This window comes from Protopterus annectens, chromosome 3.part0, assembly GCF_019279795.1.
Source record: "Protopterus annectens isolate FY-2018-M chromosome 3.part0, PAN1.0, whole genome shotgun sequence".
Taxonomy (NCBI): domain Eukaryota; kingdom Metazoa; phylum Chordata; order Ceratodontiformes; family Protopteridae; genus Protopterus; species Protopterus annectens.
In genome coordinates, this window is record NC_056731.1 from 1,139,720,928 (window position 1) to 1,139,738,510 (window position 17,583).

Genomic DNA, 17,583 nt, shown 5'->3' on the forward strand with positions numbered 1-17,583 from the left:
ACATGCTCCATTGAAATATGGTGTATAGACTCCCAGCTAATGGATTCACATCTCACATTCCAAATATACTCATATATTTCTTCAAAAATCTACCTTGCTTAGTTATATTTCCATTCTATGCTCTCTCATACATTCTCGCTACTGCAAATCAGTTCCAGTTCCTAACAATAAATAATATTGCCTGCTGAAAGTGTATTATTTCTTCCCAAATCCTCTTATACTCCATAATAATAGTTTATCATAAATATATATTCATGCTGACACAATCTTCCTCCTCCCCTGCCAATAAACACTAACTACCACAAATCAACCATCATTGTATTTTTCTCTTTTTTTATCACTATTGCAGGTCCCCTAACAATCAATGTTATACCCCCTTTCCTTTGTCCTAATATTGTACTTAACATCTATCCTCAAATCCTTTATTTGTCAGATTCACATACTTTCTTCTATCCAAGCTTGCCTCCTGCAACATCACTATTTGCATCCAACACTTCTTGAGGTAATAAACTACTCTTTCTTGTTCTGATGTAAATGGCCTAAAATCTAAATCTGTACTAAAACTGATGAACTTTAAAATTAAATGCAATAACTACTTGCCCTCATACTAAAAATGGTAATAAGAAAAATGTTATCATTTATACCTGTACTGTAGGCCACCTGTAATCTGAACAAATAAACTTATATATGAAAAGCACCAATGAACTCTGACCACTGTTAGCTTTATTGTTGTTAATTATTTAAAACTCTAAACCTGAGGGCTTTTGTCTTATTATTAAGACTGCATCAGAGTGTCAAGGCTTACAGATTAAATCCATATATAACAGTGAAGACGTAAAAACCAACCAATCACAAATGATTGAATAAATAGATGCATACGAGTTAAAGACATATTACATAACTGAAAATCACGCAGTAACAAAAACTCAACTTCTGAAAACCTTTAATGATATTAGAACACATTTTAAAAAACATCCAAAAAAAAACACACACATATATATATATATATATATATATATATATATATATATATATATATATATATATAAATATATAATGTTATAAATATAAATAATAAATAAAATATTCATGTACTGTATGTATAAAATATGTATAAAATATGCATAAAATATGTATATGAATATACAACAAATTAACTAAATGTCTGCTGTAATCTTTAGAATGCTGAAAATAGAATCCCTGTTATTGATGCCAGGAAATTGTGAGCCACAGAGCCTCACTTGCCAAAAAAACATTCTTTACTACTGAATGTAGATTCAACATCCCCACTTAATGGTGCCATCTGAACTTTGTCAATGGCAAAAAATAAATCTTTTAAACATTGGATATTTGAGAAAATTACAAAAAAGGGTGTCGTCATTTTCCTCTTTCTAATATCATAGACATGCTTACTTATCCTGTCTTTCAACATTCTATTTGTTTTGCCAACATAAAAGGCATTGCAGGATGAACACAAGGGTAAATAAACTAGATGTGTCATATTGCAATTAACTTTCCCTGGACAAGGATAGTTCTTTTATACTTATGCAAGATGACGTATGGACCTACATGTATATACCTACACATTTAACAGGGGCCGCATCTCTGCATCATACTATGACTCCAAACAACCTTCCCCACTCCTGAATCCAAAATACACTTGATGTTCTTACCATGGGAATATGTAACTCTAGGGTGTGAATCCAAACACTTTTTGAAATCATCACTCAATATAACATCCCAATATTTCCTAACAGTACTAATGTATTGATTTATGACGTTACTGAAGTTAATGATGAAGGAAAAGGTGTTATCAATCTGAGATGGAGCAAGCTTTGGGGGTATAGATTGACTAACCATGAAAAGTAGTCAGGCCTATGTTGTATTACTTTGGCCTTAACATTATTAAGGAAGTTAATCGGATACCCTCGATCTAAAATGAAACAAATCAAATGATCTAACTCCTCACTGAATTTCAAGTCAGATGAAATAAGCTGAGACAGCCTGACCACCTGACCCTAAACTACAAATTTCTTCTGAATTTGAAAGTGACAACTGCCAAAGTGTAGGCATGTATTAGAAAAGATCTCTTTTCTAAAAATAGTAGAAGTATGACTACCCTTTGTTGAATCTTTACCAAGAGTTAAGTCCAAATAGTCATTATTTTTATGTTAATTGTGCAAGTAAACTTTAAGAAACTTCTAGAACTCTGCCATAGGTTATACAAATGCTGCAATTGTTCTCTACTACTTTTCCATAAATTCAACACATCATCCACAAATCTAAAAATCTAAAATAACCATGTGTTAAAGCAAAAAATTCTGGAGTAATAATGTTAGCTTTCTCCTACATGACTAAGACAATGTTGGCATAAACTGGTGCAAAGTGGCCTCCATGTTTACTCCTAAAACATGGTGAAAATATCCCCCCTCAAAATACAGGAAATTGTTGGTCAACACCAAACTTAATAGAGCAGTGACCAAGCAAACATCATCAGAAGGCATAGACATGTACTGAAGTAAATAAGTAGAAAACCATTCTAACTCTAAATTGTGGGGAATCACTGTAAATAAATCTACTACATCAACTGTCATGAATGTAGCATTATTCAAAAACTCCAAGGAATTCAAAAGTTCCAGTAGTTTCCATGAATCCTTTAAAATGTATTTCTCTGACTTCAGCACTGTTTTGCATTTAAAATCCATGTATTTAGCCAAGGGTTTAGTCTTTAAGCCCTTGGCAGATACAATAGGTCTCAAAGGCAGGTTGTGAGGGTCCTTATGAATCTTGGGAATACCGAAAATAGATGCTACCTTAGGTTTATCAACATTCAGATATTCCCAACACTCATGATCAATTTCATCTTGCATAACCATGTCCAGCAGTAAATAGTCTAATCTAGCATAAGCCATATTGATATCACTTAATGACATCATTTGAAACATGTTCTCTATGGCCAAAAGCTGAAACATCTTGGAAGAGCATTCTGAACTATACATAATTACAACCACCACCCTCCATCAGGTTTCATTATTTGAATTCTTTTATCTTTTGCTAAATTAAATACCAGCCCCATTTCTTCTAATAATAAATTGTCAGGACTTGTTTTCCTATTTCTATTGAAAACAGATCTAAACTGATTTTCACAAATCTTCTCAAAAATAGAAACTGTAGGATTGGAGGGTGGAATATAAATACCCTTCCTGCATAGCCCAGTGTAAAAATACTTGTCACTAATACTCTTATCAACAAAAGACAGTTTTAAATTACAATTCCTACAAAATAGTTTAAGTTGAATAATTACATGTACAACATCCAGATTAAAACTAGGAATAAAGTAAATCCCTTTTTCAATATAGACATATATGATTCAGACCACACAGTGCTAGAAAGATTAAAAACTTGAAATGTGTCCACTGCATTATTGTCTGTATACAATTTACATCCACATTTACATAATGTCAATGTCTAAATCTGCCTCATCCCTGTGCCTGACTCAGGGATTGGGTTGAAATCCTCGGTACTGGGGTTTCAAACCAGTTCTTAAGCTTTGGTAGTGGACCTGTGGACAATTGGCTAACCTCTCAGATTGTCTGACCTAAGGTAGTCCTTAAAAATCCCTTCCTCATCATTGATATTATCATTAATTTCTCTGATAGAATCCAACTGATTTCTAGCAAGTTCAGCATTGCCTATAAAAGAAACACTTTTGCTTTCCCTACCATGCAGTTGAACAATGTATGCTCTGCCTTGCTCATATTCAGTCATATCTCTTACCCACTTGCAAAGTTTACATTTTTTGTTGTTAGAAATACTAGTGTCAACCTTAGAAAAGGTTTCAAAAAAACAGTTGTTTAATAGACACAAATGATAGGTCTTTCCTGATAAGATCATTAGCAGCTCTAAGTTCAATATTGAGTAAAGCCCTTTTATGTTTGTTTTCCTTAATAATACATCTTAAATGAGAAATACCTGTGTCACTGAATAATTTTCCAATGTTCTGGTATAAAGTTGAGTTTTCTCAGTCCTTTCAGCACAATATTAGAAGAGATGCATTCAAAAAAATATGAAATCTCCAACTGGAGCTTGTGAATTTTACATATGGATTTAATTTGTAAGCTTTGACACTCTGATGAAGTCTTGCTTATAAGACAAAAGAACTCAGGTTTACAATTTTTATTAATTAATAACAATAAATTTAACTGTGGTTGGAGTTTGCTGGTGGTTTTCCTATATACATTTATTTGTTTAGTTTCGAGTGTAGTGTGTATTTGGTTACTGGTTTATTTGGAGGCTACCTGCATTCTCAGATTTTAGCTGGACTTTAGTTAATTCCACAGTATGGATCTGCCCGGAAACCTCACTCCTCTAATTCAGCAAATTTCCAAACTTGCTTTCCCAAATATACCGGATGGAGCGATGCTTGGTACTAGTGGCCCACAGCTGCCGGAAAGCAATATCACCTATGACAAGATTTAAAATATGCCGCAGTCCTATGCTCAAGTTGTGGCAAATGGACTGCTGAATTCAAGGTAGGTAACAAACCAGCCACCAGTATGGTTCTTGATGTGGATTTTGATTCCTGGTTACACTTAACATCCTTTACTGATAATGGTGACTAGCCCAGTTCATCTATCCAAAGTCAACTGAAAAAAATTGAGAAGAAACTTTATAAAATTCACAATCACCAGTTGGAGAATTCATATTTTTAATGTATCTGTTCTAATATTGTACCAAGAAAAAAACAACAGGAGCTCAATGCCAAACACTATTTTAATGAGTGAAATAATAAAACACAGCAAAGCTTTCGAGTTACAAAACTCTTTTTCAGTGCAATTACACATCTCATTATCTTTACAGTATTTAAATATTTACACCAGCCAATCATAGATATTCTTAAAATCACATGGGTTATTAAATAGCTAAATTCAGTTAAAATAAAACAGCATAGTAAACAGAACACACGCACCTCTATCAAGAAGCCTAGGACCAAATAAAAATAAACTTATAATAAAATCCAAATATAAATAAAGAGTACATTACATATTATAAGTATCACTAATAACTGTACTAACTATTATTATGCTAAATATTATGATAACACTAAGAACAAATACTACTTATATGCATATTGATGTCTATTTTTCAATATGGGCACAAAATAAACTACAGACCCCTAGACTGTCCTACTCTCTCAACACTACTCACCCAATACCAACCCAGCAGGCAAGTAAGATCTGAAAATCATCTACTTCTAAAAGTAGAAAAGCCCACCTTACCTGAGGTTCAACTCCTCTGTTCCTTCACCATTGCCAAGCTATGGAACTCACTTCCACCTTCTATAAGAAACACAGGCAGCACCACCACCTTCAAACAAATACTGAAAAATTATCTCAACTCTTCCTGGCTATGTACCTTCTCTATAACCTAACCCCCCTTTTTGATAACTAAACTCCTATGCTTTTTGCTACTGCTGACTGATGATATTTTCTCAATAATTATTATTTTTTATCACTTGTTAATACTGGTACAATAATGTTGAATAGCATATACTGGCTAACAGGTTCAGTGCTAACTTCCCCCCCCCTCCCCCCCAAAAGGAGAGATATCTATACCAGAGGATTGTAGCCCCCTCAAACATCTCTAAAGCCCAGGTGAAAACTGCTCTCTCCAAGGCAAAAAACACAGCATCCATGGGACTGGATGGTGTCCCCGGCTGTGTGCTCCACGAACTCAATGAGGAATTAAACCCGCAGTTAGGACAGCTGTTTAATCTTAGCCTCACCTCAGGATTGTGGTCCCACTGCACAGTGCCTCCACCGACCCTGAAATTAGTCCCATTAGCTTGACAAGCCTTATCTGCAAAGCCATGGAGAGGATCATAATGGAACTCATAAATAAAGACATAGGGAACTTGCAGACTTTGGATCCAACCCAGTTTGGCTTTGTCAAAGGCAGATCATGCCTTTAAATTGGTTGAAACAGTCACCAAGGCCATTGATGAGGGTAAGGCAGTCCATACAGCCTACCTCGACCTGGCAAAGGCCTCACACAATACCCCACTCAGGTATCATTGAAAACTCATCAGCTTGAATGTAAACCCATACATCACAAGATGGGTTGCAAACTGGCTAAGTGACAGAACCCACAGGGTCAGAGTTGCTGCATGTCAGACTCAACTCAGTCCTGGGTCCACTCTTGTTCGGCATCTACTTTCTGAAGTACAAGCAAACACAGGAGGGTTATGGCTGACAAAGTTTGCAGATGACTGCAAACTGGGCCATAGTGAAAACACATCTGACACAGATATCCTTCAGAAGGGCCTCACAGAAACGGATAACTGGTGCCAGAGCCATGGCCTAAAGTTAAATGCCAAGAAATGCATAGTCATACCCTTCGGGAAAAACAAGGTTACCCCTAGCTACCATATATGTGGCAATCCACTGAGCACAGAAGACGTTATCAGGGATCTGGGGACCCAGGTTGACAGTAACCTTTCGTTTGACACTCACGTTGCTAAAGTAGTTAGGAAGACCTTCTACATTGCCCACCTGATCATGAAGGGATTCACATCTAGATCAAGGGAGGTCATCGTCCCCCTGTACTCATCACTCATTAGACCAATGATTGAGTACAATGCCCCATTCGGAATGTATCTGACCCGACACCTGCAGCAGCTGGAAAGGCCCCAAAAGTTCCTCACCAAAAGGATAAAGGGTCTCAAAATATGTCTTATGCTGCCCGACTGAAAGAACTCCAGCTCTATTCAGTCGCTTGCTCAGAGGTGACCTGTGCCTGACATACAAGGCCATGTCAAACCCAGATTTGATGAATATGCTTCACCTCAAAAATCTAGATCCCTCAGAACCACAAGGGCGGAGACTTAAACCTTGACACGGTTATTAATAGAACGTGCTGGAGGGACAGATTCATCACCCAGAGACTCCCTATGCTGTGGAACAAAATCCCGGTACATGTGAGGCAGAGCACCTCGCTGGCCTTGTTCAAGAGGAATCTTGACCAATGGATGGGAGATCGCAGATATACCCCAGGGATTACTTCAGTGTCACTGCTTGACAGAGGCACAGCAAAATAATAGGCATAGTTTTCTTCAAACTAAAGGCACATAACTATGGGCTAGGCTTATAAATGCCCCTGGGCAGATAGCCTAGTATGAACCTATGAACCTATGAACCTATATCTCTGTTTATACCTCTCTGATTGAATTAATCTGGAAACCAACAAAATTCCTGCTTTTATGTATGTGTGTGTGTGTGTGTGTGTGTGTGTGTGTGTGTATATATATGTATGTATATATATATATATATATATATATATTCTGTATATATTACTGTAATCACTGTCGGTAACACTGTATCTGCTTTTGTACCAATTAATGTTTAATATTTTCTATATCTATGTTCTCGTCAGAGCTTTTCTCCCTAGGCTTCCACTGAAAATGGGCTCTTTTAGGCCCAGTGGACTTTCCCGGTAAACAAATGCAATAAATAAATATTATTAGTACAGTTCATTCCTGTTATTTTATCACCCCTGAAATAATTAGTACAATTGTATTTAATCATCTCTGTTTTATTCAATATCTTGCATTGTGATGGACAACTTGTAAAACTCTAAAATTAAACTTATGATGAGGGCCCAGAGATAAAATGTGTTTGCTCAGGGCATTAGTCTTAACTTTTCTTTGAATTTCTGAAAGCTGTGACCCTATCCTTTCTTTTAATTTCTTATTAGTTTTACCTATGTAAAAGCAGTCACAGGAAGTGCAGTTAGCAAGATAAATCACAGTCTGAGTATTACATGTAGCAAAAACATGAAAAACAAATTCCTTTGTTGTGATGGGATGCTTAAAAGTAGAGTCAATATTAATATTTATGCAATATATACAGTTGTGACATGGAAGTGTCCCAATCCTATTCACTAACTGTCTTTCAACTTTTATATTACTCAACTCCTTATAGCATAAATACTGTTTAAGGTTTCTTTCTCTCTTATGAAAAAAACTTAGGCTGTTTTCCTGCAACTTTTTTTAACATCCTCATTTGATTGTAAGATGGTCCAATTTTTACGTATAATATTTTTAATCATATTAACTATGTCTATTATATTATATCTCATAATATACTCTAGATTACACTCAAAATTATTACTAGCAGCTTGCTGTCTATCCAATTGTCTAGAAAAGTATGGTGTACTTAAATTCTTTTGTTCATTTATCACTACATCCTTCATATCTTCCAACAACTTAATATTATAGCCCCTAAGCAAAAGTTATTAGCCATATAATCAATAGCTTGTATAAAATTTTCAGTTCTAGTATTAAGCCTGCTGTCTCTAGAAAATAAACTTTTGACTATTCCTTTATACATATGCCTAATATTGTGCCAAAAGGATTGAGAGCCTGGAAGTACCCCAACAGTGTGGAAGAAAACTTGGCTTTATACCAGCACAATGTAAAATTATACAATGACACAGGTATTTCTCTTTTAAGATTTATTATTAAGGAAAACAAACATAAAACTCCTTTACTCACTATTGAACTTAGAGCTGCTAATGATCTTATCAGGAAAGACCTATCTTTTGTGTCTATTAAAAACAGCTTTTTGAAACTTTTTCTAAGGTTGATGCTAGTAAAAATGCAAACTTCGCAAGCTGGTAAGAGATATGACTGAATATGAGCAAGGCAGTGCATATGTTGTTCAACGGCACAGTAGGGGAAGCAGAAGTGTTTCATTTATAGACTGCTGAACTTGCTAGAAACCAGTTGGATTCCATCAATGAAATTAATGATAATACTGACGATGAGGAAGGGTTTTTTTTTTTAGAACCATCTCAGGTCAGACGATCCCAGAGGTTAGCCAATTGTCCACAGGTTCAGTACCAAAGCTCAAGAACTGGTTCAAAACCTCAATACAGTGGATTTAACCCCAATCCCTGAGGCAGGGGCAGGGGGTGATGCAGATTCAGACATTGACATTATTTAAATGTGGATGTAAATTGTATGCAGACAATAATGCAGTGGAAACTTTTCAAGTCTTTAATCTATTCTATTAATATTCTGAGTAAGTTTTTAATCTTTCTAGCACTGTGTGGTCTGAATCATACATGTCTATATTCAAAAAGGGATTTACTTTATTCCTATTTTTAATCTGGATGTTTTGCATGTGATTATTCAACTTAAACTTTTTGTAGGAATTGTAATTTTAAACTGTTTCTTGCTGATAAAAATATTAGTGACAAGTGTGTTTACACTGGGCTAAGCAGAAAAAGTATTTATATTGCACCCCCCAGTCCTACAGTTTCTATTTTTGAGAGGATTTGTGAAAGTCAGTTTAGATCTGTTTTCAATAGAAATAGGAGAACAAGTCCTGGCAATTTATCAATAGAAGAAAGGAGCTGTTATTTAATTTAGCAAAAGAAAAAATAATTTGAATAATGAAATCTGATAAAGGAGGGGGGTGTGGTAATTATCAATAATTTGGTATATTCTTCCAAGATGTTTCAGCTTTTGGCTAAAGAGAACACATATCAAAGGTTGCCATTAAATGAGATCAATATGGCTTTTGCTAGATTAGACTTTTTACTGCTGCACATGGTTATGCAAAGTGAAATTGATCACGGGGTTGGGAATACCTGAATGTTGAGAAACCTAAGATAGCATCTATTTCTGGTATTCTCAAGATACATAAGGACTCTCACAATCCACCCTTAAGACCTACTGAATGTTCCAATGGCTCAAAGACTGAACCCTTGGCTAAATATGCAGATTTTAAATGCAAAACAATCAGAGAAATACATTTAAAGGATTCATGGAACCTATTGGAAATTTTGAATTTATTGGAGTTTTTGGATAATGTTACATTCATTACAGTTTATGTAGATTTATTTACAGTAATTCTGCATGATTTAGGGTTAGAATGATTTTCCACTTATTTATTTCAGTATATGTCTATGCCTTTTTATGATGTTCATTCAGTCATTGCCCTGTTAAGTTTGGTGTTGACCAAAAAGTTCCTCTATTTTGAGGGGGAATATTTTCACCAGGTTTCAGGAGTAGCCATGGGGACTGCTTGTGCTCCAGTTTATGCCAACGTTGTTTTAACCATGTGGGAGAAGGCTAACATTTTTACTCCAGAAATTCTTGCTTTAACACTCGGTTATTTTAGATTTTTAGATTTTTGAGAATGTGTTGATTTTTTTGGAAAGGCAGTAGAGAGCATTGTCCGCATTTTTATAATCTATGGCAGAGTTCTATTAGTTTTTTAAAGTTTACCTACACAATTGACATAAAACATTTTAAGTATTTGGACTTAACTCTTGGTAAAGATTCAATAAAGTATTGTTATTCTTCTACCATTTTTAAAAAAGTGACCTTCTCTAATACATACCTATACTTTGACGGTTGTCACCCTTGGTTTCATAAGAAGTCTGTAGTTAAGGGTAAGATGGTCAGGCTGTCTCAGCTTATTTCAGATTACTTGAAATTCAGTGAGGAGTTACATCATTTGATTTGAATGTTTTTGATTGAGGGTATCCGATTAACTTCCTTAATGACATTAAAGCAGAAGTAATACAACAAAGGCCTGACCGCTTTTCATCTATTTTCAGAGGATCTAGGGTTAGTCAGTCTACACTCCCATAGATTGCTCCATCCTGGAATGATAACACCTTTGCCTTCATCATTTCCTTTAATAACATCACAGACCAATACGTTAGCACTGTTAGGAAACATCGGGATGTTATATTTAGTGATGATTTGAAAAAGTGTTTGGATTCATACCCTAGAGTTACATATTCCCGTGGTAAGAACATCAAGGGTAGTTTGGAGTCAGGGTCGGGGAAGGTTGTTTTGAGTCATAGTATGTAAAATGTGAGGTTTATACATGTAGGCCCGTACGTCGTCATACATAAGTATAAAGGAACTATCCCTTGTCTAGGGAAAGTTAATTGCAATATAATACATCTAGTTCATTTAGCTTTGTGTTTCTCCTGCAATGCCTTTTATGTTGGCAAAACAAAGAGAAGGTTGAAAGACAGGATAAGTGAACATGTCTATGATATTAGGAAAAGCAAAATGACAAACACATTCTCTCAAATGTTCAATATTTAAAAGGTTTACTTTTTTGCCATTGACAGAGTTCAGGGGCACCATTAAGTGGGGATTTTGAAACTACATTGAATAGTAAAGAACTTTTTGGCAAGTGAGTCTCAATGCCTCACAGTTTCCTAACATCAATGACATGGTTTCTATTTCCAGCATTTTAAAGATTACATCAGCTATTTAGTTAATTTGTTGTATATTTATATGCATTTTTATACATATTTTATACACATATTAATATTATACTTACTTATTACTTGCTTATATTTACATTATTTATATATTTATATATTTTATAATGTTTTTTAAAAGTTTTCTAATATCGCCAAAGGTTTTTAGAAGTCTAAGTTTTATACTGCATGGTTTTCAGTTATGCAATATGTCTTTAACTCGTATGCATCTATTTATTCAATCATTCATGACTGGTTGGTTTAATTGTTCACTGTTATATATATATATATATATATATATATATATATATATATATATATATATATATAGGTTCATAGTTTCATAGGTAGGTACTAGGCTATCGGCCTAAGGGCCTATGTAAGCCTAGCCAACAAATTTCCCTGTCTTACACCACCTAAGATAGTTATTTTCCTGTGCCACTGTTGAGCAGAGACATAGAAGTGATGCCTGGGGTGTATTTCCTATTTCCCATCCACTCATCAAAAATTTTCTTGAAGAGTGGTAATGAATAACTTTGCTTGACATAAATGGGGAGCCTGTTCCAGAGTATGGGAAGCCTCTGGGACAGGAATCTATCCCTCCAGGATGTCCTGTTTATTGTGGTGACAAGGTTTAGGTCCCTAGAGCATGTAGCTCAGAGGGATTGGGATTTCTTTAGATATAGCATGTCCAACAACTCTGGGTTTGACATAGCTTTATATGTTAGGCAGAGATCACCTCGGAGTAGGCGATATGCTACGGAGTAAAGCTGGAGTTTTTTGAGGCGGTCAGTGTAGGGCATTTGTTTGAGGTCAGTAATCATCTTTGTGAGGTACTTCTGTGGCCTTTCCAGCTGATGCAGATGTCTTGTGAGGTACATTCCAAAAGGGGAGTTGTACTCTATAATGGGTCTAATGAGTGTCAAGTAGAGGGGAACAATGACCTCTTTTTTCCTGGATGAGAACGCTTTTATGATGAGGTGTGCCACATAGAAGGACTTCCTGATTACTGTGGTGATGTGACTATCAAAGGAGAGACTACTGTCCACCTGGGTCCCAAGGTCTCTTATCAAACATTCAGTGTTAAGTAGATTTCTGCCTGTATGGTAGTTCATGGGTACAGAGTTTTTACCAAAGGGGATGACACTGCACTTTTTGGCATTGAGCTTGAGGCCATGGCTCAGACACCAGGCATCTGTCTCAGCGAGGCCCTTCTGTAGGATTTCCACATCATTTGGGGACTTGACTATGGCTCTTAGTTTGCAGTCATCTGCGAACTTCATTAGCCAGAGGCCTTCTGTGTTAGCCTGTACTTCAGAGAAGTTGATACCAAACAGGAGAGGTCCCAGGACAGAACCCTGTGGTACTCCATTTGTCACTGCTTTGAGGTCAGATTTGGAGTCTGCAACTTTTACAGTGTGGGTTCTGTCAGTGAGCCAATTGGCAACCCATCTTGTGACGTAGGGATTTATACCTAGTTTAGTGAGTTTAGCTATAATTCCAGAATGGGGGATGGTGTCGAAAGCCTTGGCGAGGTCAAGATAGGTTGTGTGAACCACCTTACCCTCATCTATGGCTTTGGTGACTGCCTCAAAGAAGTCGATCAGGTTCAGGAGGCATGATCTGCTTTTCACAAACCTGAACTGGGTGGGATCCAGAGTTTGGAAGTTAGCAATGTCTTTTTTTATGAGTTCCATGATGTTACATTACATGGCCTTGCAGACCAGGCTCGTCAGGCTAATAGGTCGATAGTTCCCGGGATCAGTGGTGGCTTCCCCTTTGTGGAGTGGGATAACTGTTGCTGTGCACAATTCAGTGGGCACAAAGCCTGATGCGAGGCTATTATTGAACATGGTGCTTAAGTGGGGAGCCAGTTCTTTCTGAAGTTCATGTAAAACGCAGCCTGGGATGTTGTCCGGTCCCATGGATGCTGTGTTTTTGGCTTTAGAGAGTGCAGCTTTTACCTGTGTAGTTGTGATTACAGGGACTCTGCATTCTTCCTGTATAGATATGGGCCATTTAGGGGGTGAGGGGGGTAAAGTTAGCATTGAATCTATCTGCCAGGATGTTGGCAATATCAGTTGGTTCTGTAATTTTCATGCCTTTGTGCTGTAACTCAGAGCAGATCTGGGTGTTGCCATCGAGATTCTTGACATAGCTATAGAATGCTTTGTGGCTGTCCTTAGAATTAGTGGCGATTTTGTTTTCGTAGCTAGCTTTGGAGGATCTTATAAGGGATCTCAGCTTCTTACTGAGGCTGACCAGGGGGCTCCTCCACTCATGGGATTTTACTCTCTTTTGCAACAGTTTCTTCCTTCTGTTGTACAGTTTGTTTATGGCAGGGGACCACCAGATTGGCTTCCTTTTTTTGGAGGATAGTATCCTGGTTCTGTTTGGGATAGCACAATCCATGTACTTGTGTAAGTGCTTATTGAGTGCATTTGTGTAGGATTCAGCAGTTGTAACTGTATTGTCCATCTGCATGGGTGTCATGAAGTTCACCACTTCTGTCTTAAAAAGCATGAAGTTGGCTTTGGAGAAATTATTTTACCGTGGTTTCCTTAATGGGGGGTGGGGGCGGGATGTGGATATCAAGGGTGATAAGCTTATGGTCAGATCGGACCAACGAGGAGTTGACTTCAGGATTGGAACACTGGTCACTCATGCTGGTAATGACTAGGTCTAGGATATTGTTGCCCCTGGTGGGGGTGTGGATAAGTTGATCAAGGGCATTGGAATTTATGAATTCCAGAAAGCGTTGAGCTAAGGAGTTGGTACACAAGTAGTTTTCCCAGTTAATGGTGGGGTAGTTGAAGTCGCCCATTATTAGGGTATTTGGTTGAACCCTAATATTTTCCAGTACATCAAGAAAAGAGGAGTGGGAGTCCTGGGGCATGGTGGGGGATCTGTAGCAAGCTACAATTTGGATTGCAGTTTTGCCCAGAGTTAGTTGCACTTGGATAAATTTGGATGCATTATGCTGAGCAACTAGCCTGGAGGTGTGGATATCCTTAATGAATATGGACACACCTCCGCCTTTGGTGTTTCAGTCCAGGTTACATGGCCAAAAAGTGTGGTATGAGTTATAGCCTGGTAGTGCAGGAGTGCTCTCTGGAGCCTTGAACCAGGTCTCAGTTACTACACAGATATCAATGTTCTCCATTTTAAGGAGTGCCTCGAGTGAGTGCATTTTGAGATTTAGACTTCTAGCATTGAGTAGAATTACCCTCAGCTTTTGTTTGCCTGTTCCTGTTATGGTGGTGAATTTGTTATTTGAACCTTGCCTAAAAAAGGCACTATAGAGGCAGCAAGAGCCTTAGCCAGTATCCAGAATCCCAGGGGCGACAGGTGCAGACCATGTCATCCCAAGCAGACAGATACTGGATTCCCTTAGAATGACACCAGAAGCTTAGCCAATTGTTGAGGTCAATCATTTTGTCCTTGTACTGCGGTATCATTTGGGGCAATGGCAGAATGCTACTCAGGGCTAGGGTCATACCTGCCTGGGCTACAAGATCGAAGAGGTCTTCCATGTCTCTTTTCATGTAGTCGAGGGAGGTACATCTCAGGTCATTCACACCAACATGGACAATGACAGAGTCATATCTGTACTTGTTGTGGAGTGATCTGAGTGCGTGGGTTATGTGGCGGATCCTGGCACCCAACAGGCAGCTGACAGTAACCTTCTCCTTGTTTAGCCTGGTGAGTGGGACATCAGTGTGCCTGACTATAGAGTCACCTATGACTAGTGTGTTGGGCACGTTGTTTTGCTTTATTGACTGTGGTTGAGTGGCACACTGAGTTTGTGGGCTGTGTGTCATTTGGGTTGTGTTGGGGGATGAAGGTTGCTTGGGTTTCTGTTTTGGAGGTCTCTGTTGCTTAGACAAATTATTATTGAGAGCCTCCACGAATGTTTTTGTGTTACTATGTGTGGATTTTGGTGGTGTAGATTTAATGAGACTATGTGATGAGTGTGGTGTGGTGCAAATATTTACCTTCTCCTCTTGACTGTCAAGTTCAGTCTTCGTTGGAGAGAGCTTTGCCTCCAGTTTGGCTAGATAAGTGCATCTCTCACAGGTTGTAGTGTTGGGTGGTAGGAGAGGGTTATCTGTGTACATGAGGCAATTTCTACATTGCCTCAAGATGCCTATATATATATATATATATATATATATATATATATATATATATATATTTAATTTGTTAGCCCTGACACTCTGATGAAGCCTTACTTATAAGAAGAAAGCACTCTGGTTTACAATTTTTAACAATTAATAACAATAAAACTAACAGTGGTCAGTTTGTTGGTGTTTTCATATATGCGTTTATTTGTTTAGTTTTGAGTGCAATGTGCTTTTGACCATCTGTAATCTGAGTTGACAAATGAATTCCTTATTTTTGATTCCTGTTTCCCATAAGTTATTCCTAGGGTTAATTTTCACGTTTTCTGTTACCAAAATACGTTTATTTATTTAGTTGGCTATTAGAATGTGTTTATCAGCAAGGTCTAATTGGGCAGAAATATAAATTTAACATGTACCCTTAGTGAATTACATTAAATTCACAGTTACGGTGTTTATACATGTACAAAAATTGAACAGAATCAAGGAATTGAACTGAATTGAACAAATACTAAACACAGCAGAAATAATCATACAAGAATTATAGTGATTTACAGATTTGTCAAGAATTGTTCAGGTGGAGAGAGATTAAAAGATGAAAGTTGCTTTTATTAGAAGGTTTGATTACATGTAGTTGGGGGGTTGTGGGTGTGTAGCATAGTATATAATAGCAGAGAGGCAGTGGAAGATTTAGTAGTGATTACATTTCATACTTAAATGAAAAAGTGGCTGTGGAAGAGATAGCATTATATTTATTTCTCACCAGTGCTAGAAAATGGAATGATGAGAAGCTGATTATCAATGAAACAGACGACACTGAGGAAGGAAATAATTGTAAGATTAGTAGCAGGATAAGGAAACTATCTTTAGGTTAAGACAGTGCTAAGACAGAGATAGAGAAAGGTGAGGCACAAAAGTTGACAAATTAGTGAGTAAAAGTAGCTTTTTTTGTGAGAAGTTACATAATAGTTGAGCAAGGAGAAAAAAGACAAGCCATCATTTTGATATGAGTTTGTTGATATCAGCTTTGAAGCTGATGTAGTTATTAGTTAACCAAAAACCTCAGAGAAAGCAGAAATGTGCTCCTTATTTTAGTGATGTAAGTTGTGTATCTCTCAACTGTACAGATTTTTGCAGAATGCTCAGATTTTTGCTTAAATATTTGGCCTGTTGCTAATAAAATCTGTGGGTTTCTGGAAAATCACGGAGGACTGAAGTCACTAAAACATGACCAAATAATAACATATTTGAGATTCAAACTTCATATCCTTCATAAAATGCATGCTAACACAAACCCTGTTGTTATAACAGCTTTCTCAGTTTATAAGAGTAATATTTAAAATCTGTCCCTATTTTTGGGCTTTTGTTCACCCCCTATTATTTTAGGCTTTGTCCACATTTCTTTCATTAAGAGATTGAGAGGTATGGTTGTGTGTAGGGCATATCTTGCTTAGTTATTGGACTTGTCAACATTAAGAAGTCAACATTAAGACGTTTGACTTGTGAATATAATTGTTTTGATTGTGCATAATGCTGAATGATTCCTGTCAGGGTTGGTTATTTTCTTTTAAAAACACTTTTACTGAATTTTCACTTATGACATAAACAAGGGATGGGTATTCTTGAAGATTATATATTATATTGTGGAACACAATTATCTGAGAGCATATGAGGCAATGAGGCAATTCAAGTCAGTTTAGTTGTTTTATGGTAATACAGTTGCATGACCAATAAGGCACACTTGTTACAAATCTTGTCATTTTATTGTAGCATTGTTCTTGTTTAGATATGTGTGTGGCCTGTATATTTGTTAGGACTGGAGAACCATATAGTAGGGGTGGTAAGAGGAAGGTAGATACCAAAGTTTTTTGGAGTGGTCTGTCTGGGAATATTTGATTCTATAAGTCGACCTGAATTTCTGGTAGATCCTTTTGATAGCCTGTTATATGTGCAAGTTGAATTTCAAGCTGACATCTATAATGACCCCTAATAATTTTGTGTAAGAAGCAATTTCTATGTTTCTGTTATTTAGGGAGGTAACAGTGAAGGCAGCCCTGTTCAGGTTGTACAATTTGGGATGGAATAGGAATAACTTTATTTTGTTTGGATTTAGTAGGAGCTCACAGTTACTAAGCCAGGATTCAATGGAGGTAAAAGATTGCTGGGGTATATG